Source organism: Macrotis lagotis, chromosome X (genome assembly GCF_037893015.1).
Source record: "Macrotis lagotis isolate mMagLag1 chromosome X, bilby.v1.9.chrom.fasta, whole genome shotgun sequence".
Classification (NCBI taxonomy): Eukaryota; Metazoa; Chordata; class Mammalia; order Peramelemorphia; family Peramelidae; genus Macrotis; species Macrotis lagotis.
The window spans coordinates 455644105-455656291 of record NC_133666.1 but is presented as its reverse complement, the minus strand read 5'-3'; the positions used below and the strand labels follow the sequence as shown (position 1 = coordinate 455656291).

At 32.7% G+C, this 12187-nt stretch overlaps 1 protein-coding gene across 1 annotated transcript in view; it reads left to right on the top strand.

Annotated features, from left to right (window-relative positions):
- Positions 1-12187, top strand: part of GREB1L (GREB1 like retinoic acid receptor coactivator) — a 269600-nt gene that overhangs the window by 22951 nt on the left and 234462 nt on the right. The window contains exon 2 of the mRNA XM_074200527.1: positions 3318-3361. The gene's annotated coding sequence lies outside the window, so the exon portion shown is untranslated. The remainder of the gene's footprint in view (positions 1-3317; positions 3362-12187) is intronic.

Genomic DNA, 12187 nt, shown 5'->3' with positions numbered 1-12187 from the left:
GAAGGACAGTGAGAAACCATTGATGATTCTTCTTTTGAGCGGTGGGGTACCATTTTTAATTTCAAATTTTAGAAAGATTAGTCTGGAATATGAGAAAGTAGAGACACTGGAATCAAAGAAACCATTTAAGAAATTTTTGTGATAGCCCAGTCATTTGCCGATGAGGACTTGGACTAAGATGTTGCCTTAGCATTTTTATAGTTATAATAGCTATATTTTCCACTTTTATAATAATGGATATATATGTTGGTCAAAAATTTACTTGATTTAGAAAAGTGAAAGAAAGATTTGTCCACTCCCAGAGAGTAATCCATTGTATTTTTTTTCTCAGTAGAAAACTTTAGGGATTTCCAAGGCGAAAGGTCAGCCAGCATGACCATCATTTGTTAGCTCAGAAGGAGGGAAATTTTAAGAACATAGAAGAGTTGAAAGATGAAAATGAAAGACTAGCTTTTGTAGAGCCATGGTAATCCTGGTTTGCTGTATTGGCATAGTTGCTGAAAGGAGAATTCACAGTAGGTTTTAATCATATCACTTCATTTTATTATTGAGATCGTACAGATTCCCCTCTTTTCATTGAAGCCCAGCCTGACCTTTAAAGCTAAATCCAGTTCCCTCCTAAAGAAAATTTTCCAGGTTGGCCCAGCTCACAATGAGATTACTCCTACCTTTAACTTCTAGAACATGCATCATTTGTTAAACTTTTGACACATTTCATATGTCAGCAGTAATTATTATTGATCTTTTTGAAGATGAACCACTAGACCTGGAATCAGAAAGATCTGAGGTCAAATCTGATCTTAGAGACTTATTGGCTTTGTGACCTCAGTAAAGTCATTTAACCTCTGTTTGCCTCAGTTTCCTTAAATGTAAAATGGAGGTAATAAATAACATTTAATCTTCAATGATTGTTGTCAGAATAAAATAAATAATGTTTGTAAAGCATTTTGGAAACTTTAAAGCACTACATAAAATAAAAGATACTATTATTTTCAATTAGAGTATAAACTTGCTCAGTGCAGGAATTGTAGATTATTCTTTGTGTCCTCAGGCACTCTCCACAATACCTTAAACTTATTGCCAGCACTCAATAAACATTTGTCGTTGATGATGACAGGGAACTTCCTAGGTTGAGTGTTATTTCCTTGGAAATTTATGTCTCCTTGAAAGAGTTGTTTCCAGGAGAGCTCTCAATTGAATGTAATTTCAAAGAATCACAAAACCTTAGACTTAGAAAGGACCTCAGAAGCTCTCTAGTATACAATACGATTGAACAAAAATATTTTTCTACAATGTTTTCTAACTTTTGGTCATTTGCCCTCTGACAGATTTTCATCTAAAAGAACCCACTGCTACCTTATGAAGCAACTGTCAAGATTCCATTTTTGTAATTCTATTCTGATTCCATTTTACTTTTGGAGAAAATTTCTCCTTTTATTAACCCTAAAACTACCTCTCCACAATATCTGCCCGTTGTTTTTCTATCTATAGAACTTGTCTTATCTTTCTTCATAGGATAATCCTTTAAAATTGTTTTTATGTCCTCCCTAGTTATTCTTCTCTCAGAAGAATAAGAAACATGGTCTACTGGACAGTGCTACATGGGCAGTTGTTGTTACTGAGTCAGCACATTTGTCTCTATATATTAAATTGTATTTGATTCAATCTATTCTAATTATATGTGTTAATTCTATTTACATATAACATATGAAATATAAATTCTATTTACATATTATATATATATATATAAATATAATATATAAATATTCTTCTAGTCTGTCAGGTCTACTGTTTTAAAGGCTGTAACAAGTTTTGTCCTTTGATGTGAAATTTTAGAAGTCCTTGGCCACAGGTTGGATGTTTATGGCATATGAGTACCAGTTGAAGGAACTGGAGTTTTTTTAGCCTGAAAAAGAGAAAACTTAGAAGTATAGGATAGCAGTTTTCAAGGATTAGATGGATTGTCTTATGGTACAGGGATTATAAGGAGAAAACATGACTTTGACTGTAAGCTCAGTATGTGTCAACAGTGCTTATATTGTGTGTGTGTGATTTTAGACTGCATTAAGAAAATGTACTGGGCACACAACTAGGAAAGATGTTAATTTTGATGTAATATGTCCTGCTCAGAACACATCTGACTTACTATATTCAGTCATGGGCTCCATGTTTTAGGAAGGACAGTGATAATTGAAGGACATGTAGGATGTAAAAGGCTTAAGTTGAGGACATGAGAGCTATCTTCAAGTTTTTTAAGAACATCATTGAAAGAAGACTTAGGCTTGTTTCACTTGATCCCCAGAACTAGGATCAATAAATGAAAACTACCAAGTAGTAAATTTAGGCTTGATATAAGGAAAAACTTCTCAACACCTAGTATTATCCAAAAGTGTAATGGGCTGCCTAGGGAAGACACTGGCTTTCTCCTTCAGTGGAGGTCTTCAAGAAAGTGATTACTTGTTGATAATATTGCCATAGCAATTCTTGTTTAGGTACATTTTAGACTCAGTGGTCCTTGTGTTTCTGGAATTTGTGAAGTATGTCAGTTACCATTTAGGTCAGTTATCAGCACTTTAGAACCACAATTTCCAAACTTTTTGGATATTTAAATTTTTTTAAATCTCCATTTTATAAGTAAAACTGTTAGGTATTTATTTTTTCCTACAGGGGTTGTGAAAAAATTGCTAAGACACAGCACCATGAATTGAGAAAATATGGGAATCTTTCAACAGAAGGGAGTTCATCAAGATTGGTGATTTGAATCCTATCAATAAGGGTGGCTAGGTGGCGTAATGGATAAAGCATCAGCCTTGGAGTCAAGAGTACCTGGGTTCAAATCTGGTCTCAGACACTTAATAATTACCTAGCTGTGTGGCCTCAGGCAAGCCACTTAACCCCATTTGCCTTGCAAAAATCTAAAAAAAAAAAAATGAATCCTATCAATGAAAAATTGGCTAATTACTTTCTCCTTTAACTTGGAATGGGTTGGTGTTATTTTAAATTGGAATTTGTTTTATACTACTTCCCCCCATAGAAAAACTTTTTCCATATTTCTTTGCTCCTCATTTCCATTGCTCTACTTCCTCTCAGAAAAACAGCTTATTACTTGATAATATAATGCATTCATTTTTGTATGAATTTTGAAAATAAACTAAAACTAAAACTATAAATAAAGCATTAGTATTTATTGTTCCTATTGTACCTACCTCAGATTGGAAACATACTCTTTAAAATATCTTAAGTACTTAATTTTGTGTATATTTTATTTGTATATACATCTAAATCTCAGTAAAAAATTCCTCTTTTCTTAATTGCAGTCTTTGGATTCAGGATCCACTACTTCATTGCTGCATGACCTTGGGTAAGTGATCCTTTGTGAGCCTTCGATTTTGCAGTTATAGAATGGGAATATAATAATACTTTCACAGAGTTGTTCTGAAGATTTAAAAAAATAATATATTAGGGTATTTTTAAAATTAGTAACACTATATCATTGTCAAGGATTATTATCATAATAGATAGAAGAACATTTCTTTAATTGTTAGCTTTTTGGTCTTGCCATTTAAAACTTCTCTTTGCTATCCTACTAAGTAATAGATAGGATTTAGGTCTTGATACTAGAGGTTTTCTTGTTGAGTTGTTTTTCAGTCATATTTGATTGTTTGTGACCCCATTTGGAGTTTTCTTGATAACGGAACTGGAATGATTTGACTTTTTTTATGGTAGTAGAGGAACTGTGTTCAAATCCAGATTATTTTCATGTATGACCTGATATCTCCAATTTACTTTTCAATGTCTCAAGGTTTTTAATGGAGTAGATGATGGGATCTTAAGTTCATTTCTAACTCTAAATCTTCTGAATCCTTTCTGAATTTACAATGGATATCTTTTTTTTTTAATAGGGGATAAGTCCTTCTGGATATATCTGATTAATCTAGCATTTAAGTTTTTTAGAACTAGGTTAGATTGTATTTTATGGGAATTTCTGTAACATCTATTTTTGACATATTTACTTAGCATAAAGTCAAGTTTCCTTTATATATTTTTGTCTTTTGGAATGAGGAAATCTACTGTTAACCAAAAAAATTTCAAAAAACTGACTCTTATTTTGAAACTTGGATACAGAGGACTTTTAAATATCAAATAAATTTTTAAAATAATTTTTTCTATTGTATATTCATGAGAGGAAATGTGAATTACTTAAAAGAAAAGTGTAGGATAAGCATGATGAAAATTCTTTGTAAGGGTTAAGGAAACACTTTTGAAAAACTACACATAGGAGAAAATTTTCCTTTTTTCCTATTTTTTTTTTTTTGGAACACTCTTGCCTCTTCAATGAATGAATCAATAGCTTAGGTTCTTAAAGAATTTTTTATGGCATAATAAATTGTTATAAAATGTTATAAATTAACATTTATAACACAAAAAATAAGCCATTTCCTAACCTTGTCCTCTTTACTTACAAAGGTCATAAAAATTGTTAATGCAAATGAAGTTGCCTTCTGTTGTGTGATGCTAATAGGAAACGGATCATTGCAGTTTATGGGGTACTTACCCATTTTGGTTCATGATTAATGGCTGACTTCAAATGACATTCCCTCACGGATTTCCTACTATTTATCACCTAAAAGAATAGAGACCAAACATGAAGTTGATTTTGAAGTTGTCAGACTTTCACTGTGGTGTAAATTCATCACAAGCCAATGCTTTAATCAATCTAGGAAGGAACAGTATATAAACAGGAGGAGTCACAAACTATTTATACTGTTTTCCCTGGAAAAACAAAAACAAAAAAAAATCAGCTTCATGTCTCTTTGTTCTGGTCTTTGTTTTGTTCCTTTTCTTACCCACTGAGAACCATTCCCAGGTTCTAAGAACTCTTCCAATTGTATTTTTGTACCTAATTATGTTACTGTATTAAATTTCCAAACAAAATTTGAAAACTGAAATAGTATGTTAAATTTGTTTTAAAAAATTTCATGGAAAGCTTTTTGCAAAATTGTTATGGAACATTTCTTTTGTTGTTATTCTGTCCTTCCCATTATTCTCATAACCCTCAGTCTGTCCTTCCATCTGGCCTCTTCCACCACCACCATCACCACCCCCATTTCCCTAAGGGTTAAAAAAAAGCTTTCCTAGACTTAGAACAAGCTTTCATTGTCCAATAATTAAGCTTCCGGCTCTCTTCAAATTATTCTTTAGCTTATTTTCAGGCACACTTTCCTTTATCTCTATAGGGTTGGTAGAGACGCTCAGTCATGCCTAAGTATATGCCTAAAGGTAATTCCAGACTTCTATATCCTGTTGCCCAATTACATGACTTGACTCACATAATTGGAATTACAGTTTCATGTCTAGAAACTGTTTAGTTCAGTTCGTATTATTGCCCATAATATCACTACACTATCACAATGTTTGGAGCTAGCTGATTTGGCATTTTGGAATGATAATTTACTAATCATTTTCCTTGAAATCTTACCATGTGTAGTTTTTATATATCTACAACATATATATATATATATATATATATATATATTCATTTTATTCTGTATTAATTTTCATTCATTTTATTCTGTATTGATGTAGTTTAGGGAAACTTACCTTGTCTGGTTGTAGGGTGATGGTGGCAGCATGTTCCCTTCGTTGTATTCTTTGCAGAACTGAAAATTAGGAATCTCATGCTTGACTTTGAGTACTATTAGCCTCGAGGGAAAAGTGAGGAAAATAAATTTACTGACCAGGAAATACAATGTAAAACAAATCCATTCCTAATTTTTTGGCTTTGAGCCCTAACAGGGTCAGCATATTTGTTGGAAATGTTTTCAACCACTTTACTCATCTTATACAAGATATAGATACTCATCACAAGATACAAGTTGAGATGGCAAATATCTGGCCATACAGAAGGCCATAGAGATAGCAAAGATAATTCTAAAAGACTTATGATAGGAAATACCAACCATATTCAGAGAAAGAACTGTATTTTCACTTTTTAAAGTTATTTTCTTTTTCCTTCTCATGGTTTTCCCCCATTTAGTTCTGATTCTTCTTTCATAACAAGATTAATATGGTAATATGTTTGACATAGTTGTACATGTATAATCTAAATCAGATTATTAGTTGTGAAGGGAAGGGGGAAGGAAGGGAGAATAATTTGGAACTCCAAATATTGGAAACTATCTTTACATGTTATTGGAAAAAATAAAATTAAAAAAGAAAGTATCTGGATCAGTCTCAGACTAGAGATATCAGACTTCTTGAAGCTATAGAATATCTGGTTCCCCAAATTCTAGTGTTATGGTACAATAAAACCTGAATATGGTGGTAGTAAAATGTCTAACATGAACATGTTTTCTTTTCTTTTCTTTTTGAATGTTATTTTACTTTTACAGATACATGCAAAAATAGTTTTCACCATTCATCTTTTTATAAACTTTTGAGTTACACATTTTTTTCTTCCTCTTTTCCTCCTCTACCTCCTTCCCATGACAGGGAGTAATCTGATATAGGTTATGCATGTATATTCATGTTTAACACATTTCCACATTAGTTATATAAGCATTTTGTCCAGTGGCCACTAGGAATACTTTTAATTTAGAACACAGTTTAGTTACCATAACTTCAAACAACTCTTCATTAGTTCTTTAAGTCTGACTGAGGAATCTGTGGTGGTAGATAAAATTCTATCCAGGTTTCAATTTTTAGTTTTTTCCTCAATGTTGAGGGCTAGAGAGGGGGCTGAAGGCATGGAGGAAGGTGGAGAGAGGAGGTAAGGGGGAGATAAAGGGAGGAAGCAAGTGGCAGAGGAGACTTAAAAGCATGAATGTCTGGATAGATGATATCAACTTTTGACAACATTTGCCTTTCATTCTGTGGTGTGTAAGTGTTCATCTTTTCAAGTTAACTTTTCATTTTCTCCCTCCCTTTTCCTCTATTTTCTCCCTTCTACCATATGTGATTATAGATAGGTGGAAACCCAGATAATTGTTACATGGATAACAGAACATAGGCTAACATTCATAATTATAAAATATAATATGTTAATGTAATTATATAAAAATCTGAGCAACAAATTCTAGCAAAGATAACAATGAAAAAAAAAAGGAGGTATGATAGCAAGGGGTGCCGGGGGAGGGGGAGGGAAGGGGAAGAAAAGTAATACTTTACTGTTACTTCAAAAGAAATAAGGACAGTTGGCTAAAAGTGGATGTGTATTTCAGTAATACGGAATACAAATTTACAACTAAATTTATTTTATAAATTTACATAACACTATTGATTACATTTATCAAGTTAATCAAATAATTGCTATTTAAAATTTATGCAGATCCATTATAAGGGGTATTATGAGGGGGAACAAATCAGTTTTTCCTTTTCTACTTCATTTTCTTTCCTTTACACCAAATTTTCAGGGCTGTCGTATTAGAAACATATCATTTGACATTTTGAAGAGATTAAGTTATTTTCTTAATTCTACAACAAGAGCTCATTATATTCCTAGATACCTGGTTTTAAGATATTTCTAAAAGACAAAATTTTCTAAGACTTAGCTTTGTCATGATTTTGGTTGAATCTGAATCAAAAATTTAGAGGGAAGAAACAAACATGTAAATCTTAATCAGGTAAAAAGTGGGGGCTAACTATTCAGAAATGCTTATTCTTTGGCGGTAATATGGAAGAACAGCAGCATCTAGTTTTTTAAAAATAGTTTTAAAATATATAATAATATGGCAATAATTTGAAGCAAATTCTTGAAAAGTAAAGTATTATGTGCAAATGTTTTTTGTTTCTGGCTCTTGTAATAGGTTTTGAAATTCTAGAAGTAGACTAGGACACTGCTAATGATTTTTCTCTCATCGCTGACTGATTCTGAGGTGTGATGTTAGTTTTACTCAGTAGGTTGTTACTTTGCTTCTTTTGCACTTCAAAAAGATCTAGGGTTACTGATTATGACTTTGCTACTTCCTGCCCTATTGTACTTTTAAAAAGGGGTTTGTAGATTTTTAAGCCTTACTGTAAAGAATTTAACCTGGTGTGTATGTATGTATAGATTAGATAGATAGATAGATAGATAGATAGATAGATAGATAGAGATATATAGAGATATAGATTTATAGATTTGCACTTTCCTTAAGTTTTAAGCTTTTGATTTTGATTTTAAAATATTTATTTGGATAACATACAAGGCACTATTTACTAGACTCACAAAATTCTCTTGAGCACTGATTTGCTTCATCTTCTACCTCTACCTCCTTTCCCTTTCATGAAGAATTAGTATGGCAGGGTGAGGCAACCCACCATCTGAGCCTAGGTTAGGGACCTCTATCACATGAGAAACTGTTTATATTTTAGAGGCAAGTCTCTCCACCCCAGCTAAAAAGGATTCTTCAAATGCACACCCACTTTTAGCCAGCTGTCCTTATTTCTTTTGAAGTAACAGTATAATATTGCTTTCCTTCCCCTTCCTTCCCCCTCTCCCTGGCCCCCCTTACTATCATGTCTCTTTTTTTTCTCATTGTTATCTGTGAATGAATTTGTTGTTCAGGTTTGAACTTGTAGACCAAGGCATCTGCTGCTGAATCAGTAAACATTGTTAAATTACTCTGCTTTTTGATAGGCTTATTTTTTTAAACAGATCTCACATAATTTCCTTAATGATAAACATGTAATGCTCAATTAATTATTGTTAATTATATTAATTTCAGTTGGGGAAAGGGATGGAAAAGAATGAAGTAAACCCATCAAAGGGGAAAAGGGTATTTGTTGAATAATCTCTCTTATGATTAATAGGTTGCTGTCCATCATCATAAAGCTATCCAGGGTCTTGATGTGTGTCTGTGTCACTATGTCCTACTTAAATAAAAGTCTCAGTGCCACTTGAACTTTTTACATTTTCAGAACCAATATTTCTAAAAGTTCTTTGTTTTTGGAAACAAAGATGTCTATCTGCTGGAATAATGTTTAGGTACATGAAGAAAATAAACTATCCAATTGGTTAAAGATGAATTAAGATTCTCAATCAGTGATTAAGTTAAGAACATTCCCTTCAATACTCCAAAGTAATTAAATGGTCCAAAAGCAGGGGAATGGAGCATCCTCTTCTGATTGTTCTATTAAATTGCTACATGAAAGAGAAAATTGATAGTAATAATAGTTGGCCTTTCCTCTTGAGTATATCTGTGTAGCAAATGGCCATCATTCATCATCTCTGCATATCGACTTTTATTTGTAACTTGATGTGAGGGGTATATGCTTGAATAACATAGTACAAAATGTACTTCTTCCAGATAAGGGTCTGAAATTGTGGTAAGTACTCATTATAATGAGAACAACTTGCACTGAACAAATCGCAAGCCATGTAAACTTCATTCTTAAGGAGGGAAAAAAGCCAGCAAACTGCAGCCTATGTCTAGTGAAGCAATCATTTTTTTTTACTTGAATTTGTATATATTTTAATAGTCATGTGATTTCTAAAGGATTGTAAGTAGATAATAAGTATTCATTGGTTGATTGACTTAAGCTATAAACAAATTCATTTTTCAAAATATATAACAGTAAATTGAACTTTTAATAGATGCTCAAAACTTAAAATAGTTCTTAAGATTCATTATTGATTGGATAGTTTTCTATACATTCTTTTTTTACCTTAGGTTCAGTTCTCAGTTGTGGAGGCTATTGTGGTCTTAAGATAAGGATTTTTGTTTTGGCTCAGTCATTTATTAGTTGCAGAATCTGGAGTAAGTTATTCTTGCTTTCTTAACCTCAGTTTCCTTTTCTGTAAAATGGAATAATATTACTTATGCCTATCACATGTAACTGATATGGGGAAAGAACTTTGGATGCTATAAATGGCTTTTATTGGTGGTTTTATTTTTAATATGCCTTCTGAATGATTCTAATGGAAGACTATGTAGCCAAAGCTTCATCAAAATTGGTTTCTATGGAAATTTTTTTTATTAGTTTTCATGATTTCAGGAATAGAAGAGAGAACAAGAAGAGAGGAGTTCTATGGAATGAAAATTGTACCTCCTTTCAATACAGAATAACCCAAAAGAAGGAATTAGCCCTAGACCCAATTCTGACCACAGAAATCAAAGATGGCAAAAATTTATTTTTCCCCTCCATTTCTATTTCCATTCCTTAACCTTAGCTTTGTTCTTTCTAATTCTATATTATATTGTCTTCAATAACTTAAATATAAATGTCCTTACTCTTTTACTTTATTATGAAACATTGAACAGACTTCAAAATTAAAATCTGCTTCTCCTTTTCACCACCCCCCCAATATGCTTTATAATTTAAGTCTGAGAATTCCTCTGTGTTCCACTCATTCTATGGTAATTGTAGGTACTTGGGATTATATGAGCTGCTAGACAAGAGCCCCCAAAAGTACCATTTCATATTGGCATATTATATATGTACAGGTTGCAGATAAGCTGTTCTCTCATTCTTTCCATTCCTTTTCTCTAGATTAAAATGATGAGAAATATTTATAAATATTTGTCTCCAAACAGAGACTGATTGATAGAATTACAGATGGTTGGAACTGGAAATATTTTTAAAATATCATCAAGTTTGGGCGGCTAGGTGATGCAGTGAATAGAGCACTGGCCTTGGAGTCAGGAGTACCTGGGTTCAGATCCGACCTCAGACACTTAATAATTACCTAGCCGTGTGGCCTTGGGCAAGCCACTTAACCCCATTCATTGCCTTGAAATATATACATACATACATATATATATATTATCACATTGACATCCATATTTTACAGTTCTGGAAACTGAGGATCAAAACAGTTAAAAAGTTACTGGCAGAACCATTGTCTCTGGAATCCATCTTGCATCACTGCAGCATTTATAAAGCACTTTATATGGCAATTAAAATGCATATTAAGGTTGACAAACTACTCTTTATGTATAGTCTCATATGATTTTCATAACAATCTTGTGAGAGATATGGAAGCTTTATTATCTCTATTTCATTGGTGAAGAAATTGAATCTCAGATAGGTTAAAGTACTGGTAGAAATTCCCACAGTCAGTAAATGAGAGAGAATGGATTTGCATCCAGCTCTTTTTATTCCAAATCCAGGGTTTCTTATATTATCTATTCTATCCTGTCTCTATTTGACTAGCTTGCTGCGGGTGGTTAAGGAAGAAATAAAAGTATTCAGCTTTCAGTTGAGTAGTAGAATTGAGTAGTAGAAAGTGGTAGAAAGCAGTAGAATTTCTCCTTCATTTTCCTTTTTTTAAAAAAATATTAAATATGAAGTGAATAAGCAAATCAAGGTATCTGAAATCCTGGGGAAATCATAATTGGTAGGCTCTTCCTAGTTTCCTGTGCCATAAATATTTCCCATTACCTAGACATGCCTTGGATCATTTTAGTGAACTGATCATCATACCCTGAAATAATCACCATGCACTGTTGGGCTCATTTCAGCCCACCTATCAGGTCTAAGTTTGATAAGGATATAGAGGGTCCAGATCATTAACCAGAGTAATGTATTTATTGCCTCTTTCCTGGCCATGGTCAGTTCCTTGCTAACTCACTTCTCAGGAATGAGAACTGGGCTTTTGGGTAGCTCAAATGTAATGTATTATAAAACCATATACTAGCACTTTTCTTTCTAGTTCTGGATTTTAAGACTTTTACCTTGATCCAATTCAGATAAAATATTTTCACTGATTTCCATTCACCTTTTCCTGGATTAGTTGTAGGTAGTTGTTCTAGTTCAAATCTTTTTTTAAATTAATTTTTAAAATGAATTAATTGATAAGTTTTAATTATAAAATAAGCATGTCCATATATTAAGTAGAGTGGATGAGAATTGTACATGAACAATTAATTTCTATTATGTAATAAATTCAACACATTCTTTTCAAAACTCTCCTTTTCATGCGTTTCCCTCTGAACTTCCTTCTTGTTTTGACAGATTTTTAAAATGCATCAAAACCTTTTGGGGGCGGGCTACTTTGCCAGTCTCTTCCCTTCCTCCCCATTTCTCCCCTCATTATTTTATATTTTCCTCTATCATACCTACTTCCACTTTTTCCTCTCCTTACTCCCATCCTCTCTTTACAAAAAAAGAAGTTAAAGAGGAAACAGGTGCTAAATACTAACTAGTATGTAGTCTACTTCCACTCTATTCCCCTTCTTCTTTTTTCCTTTGACCAGATCTAATAAGA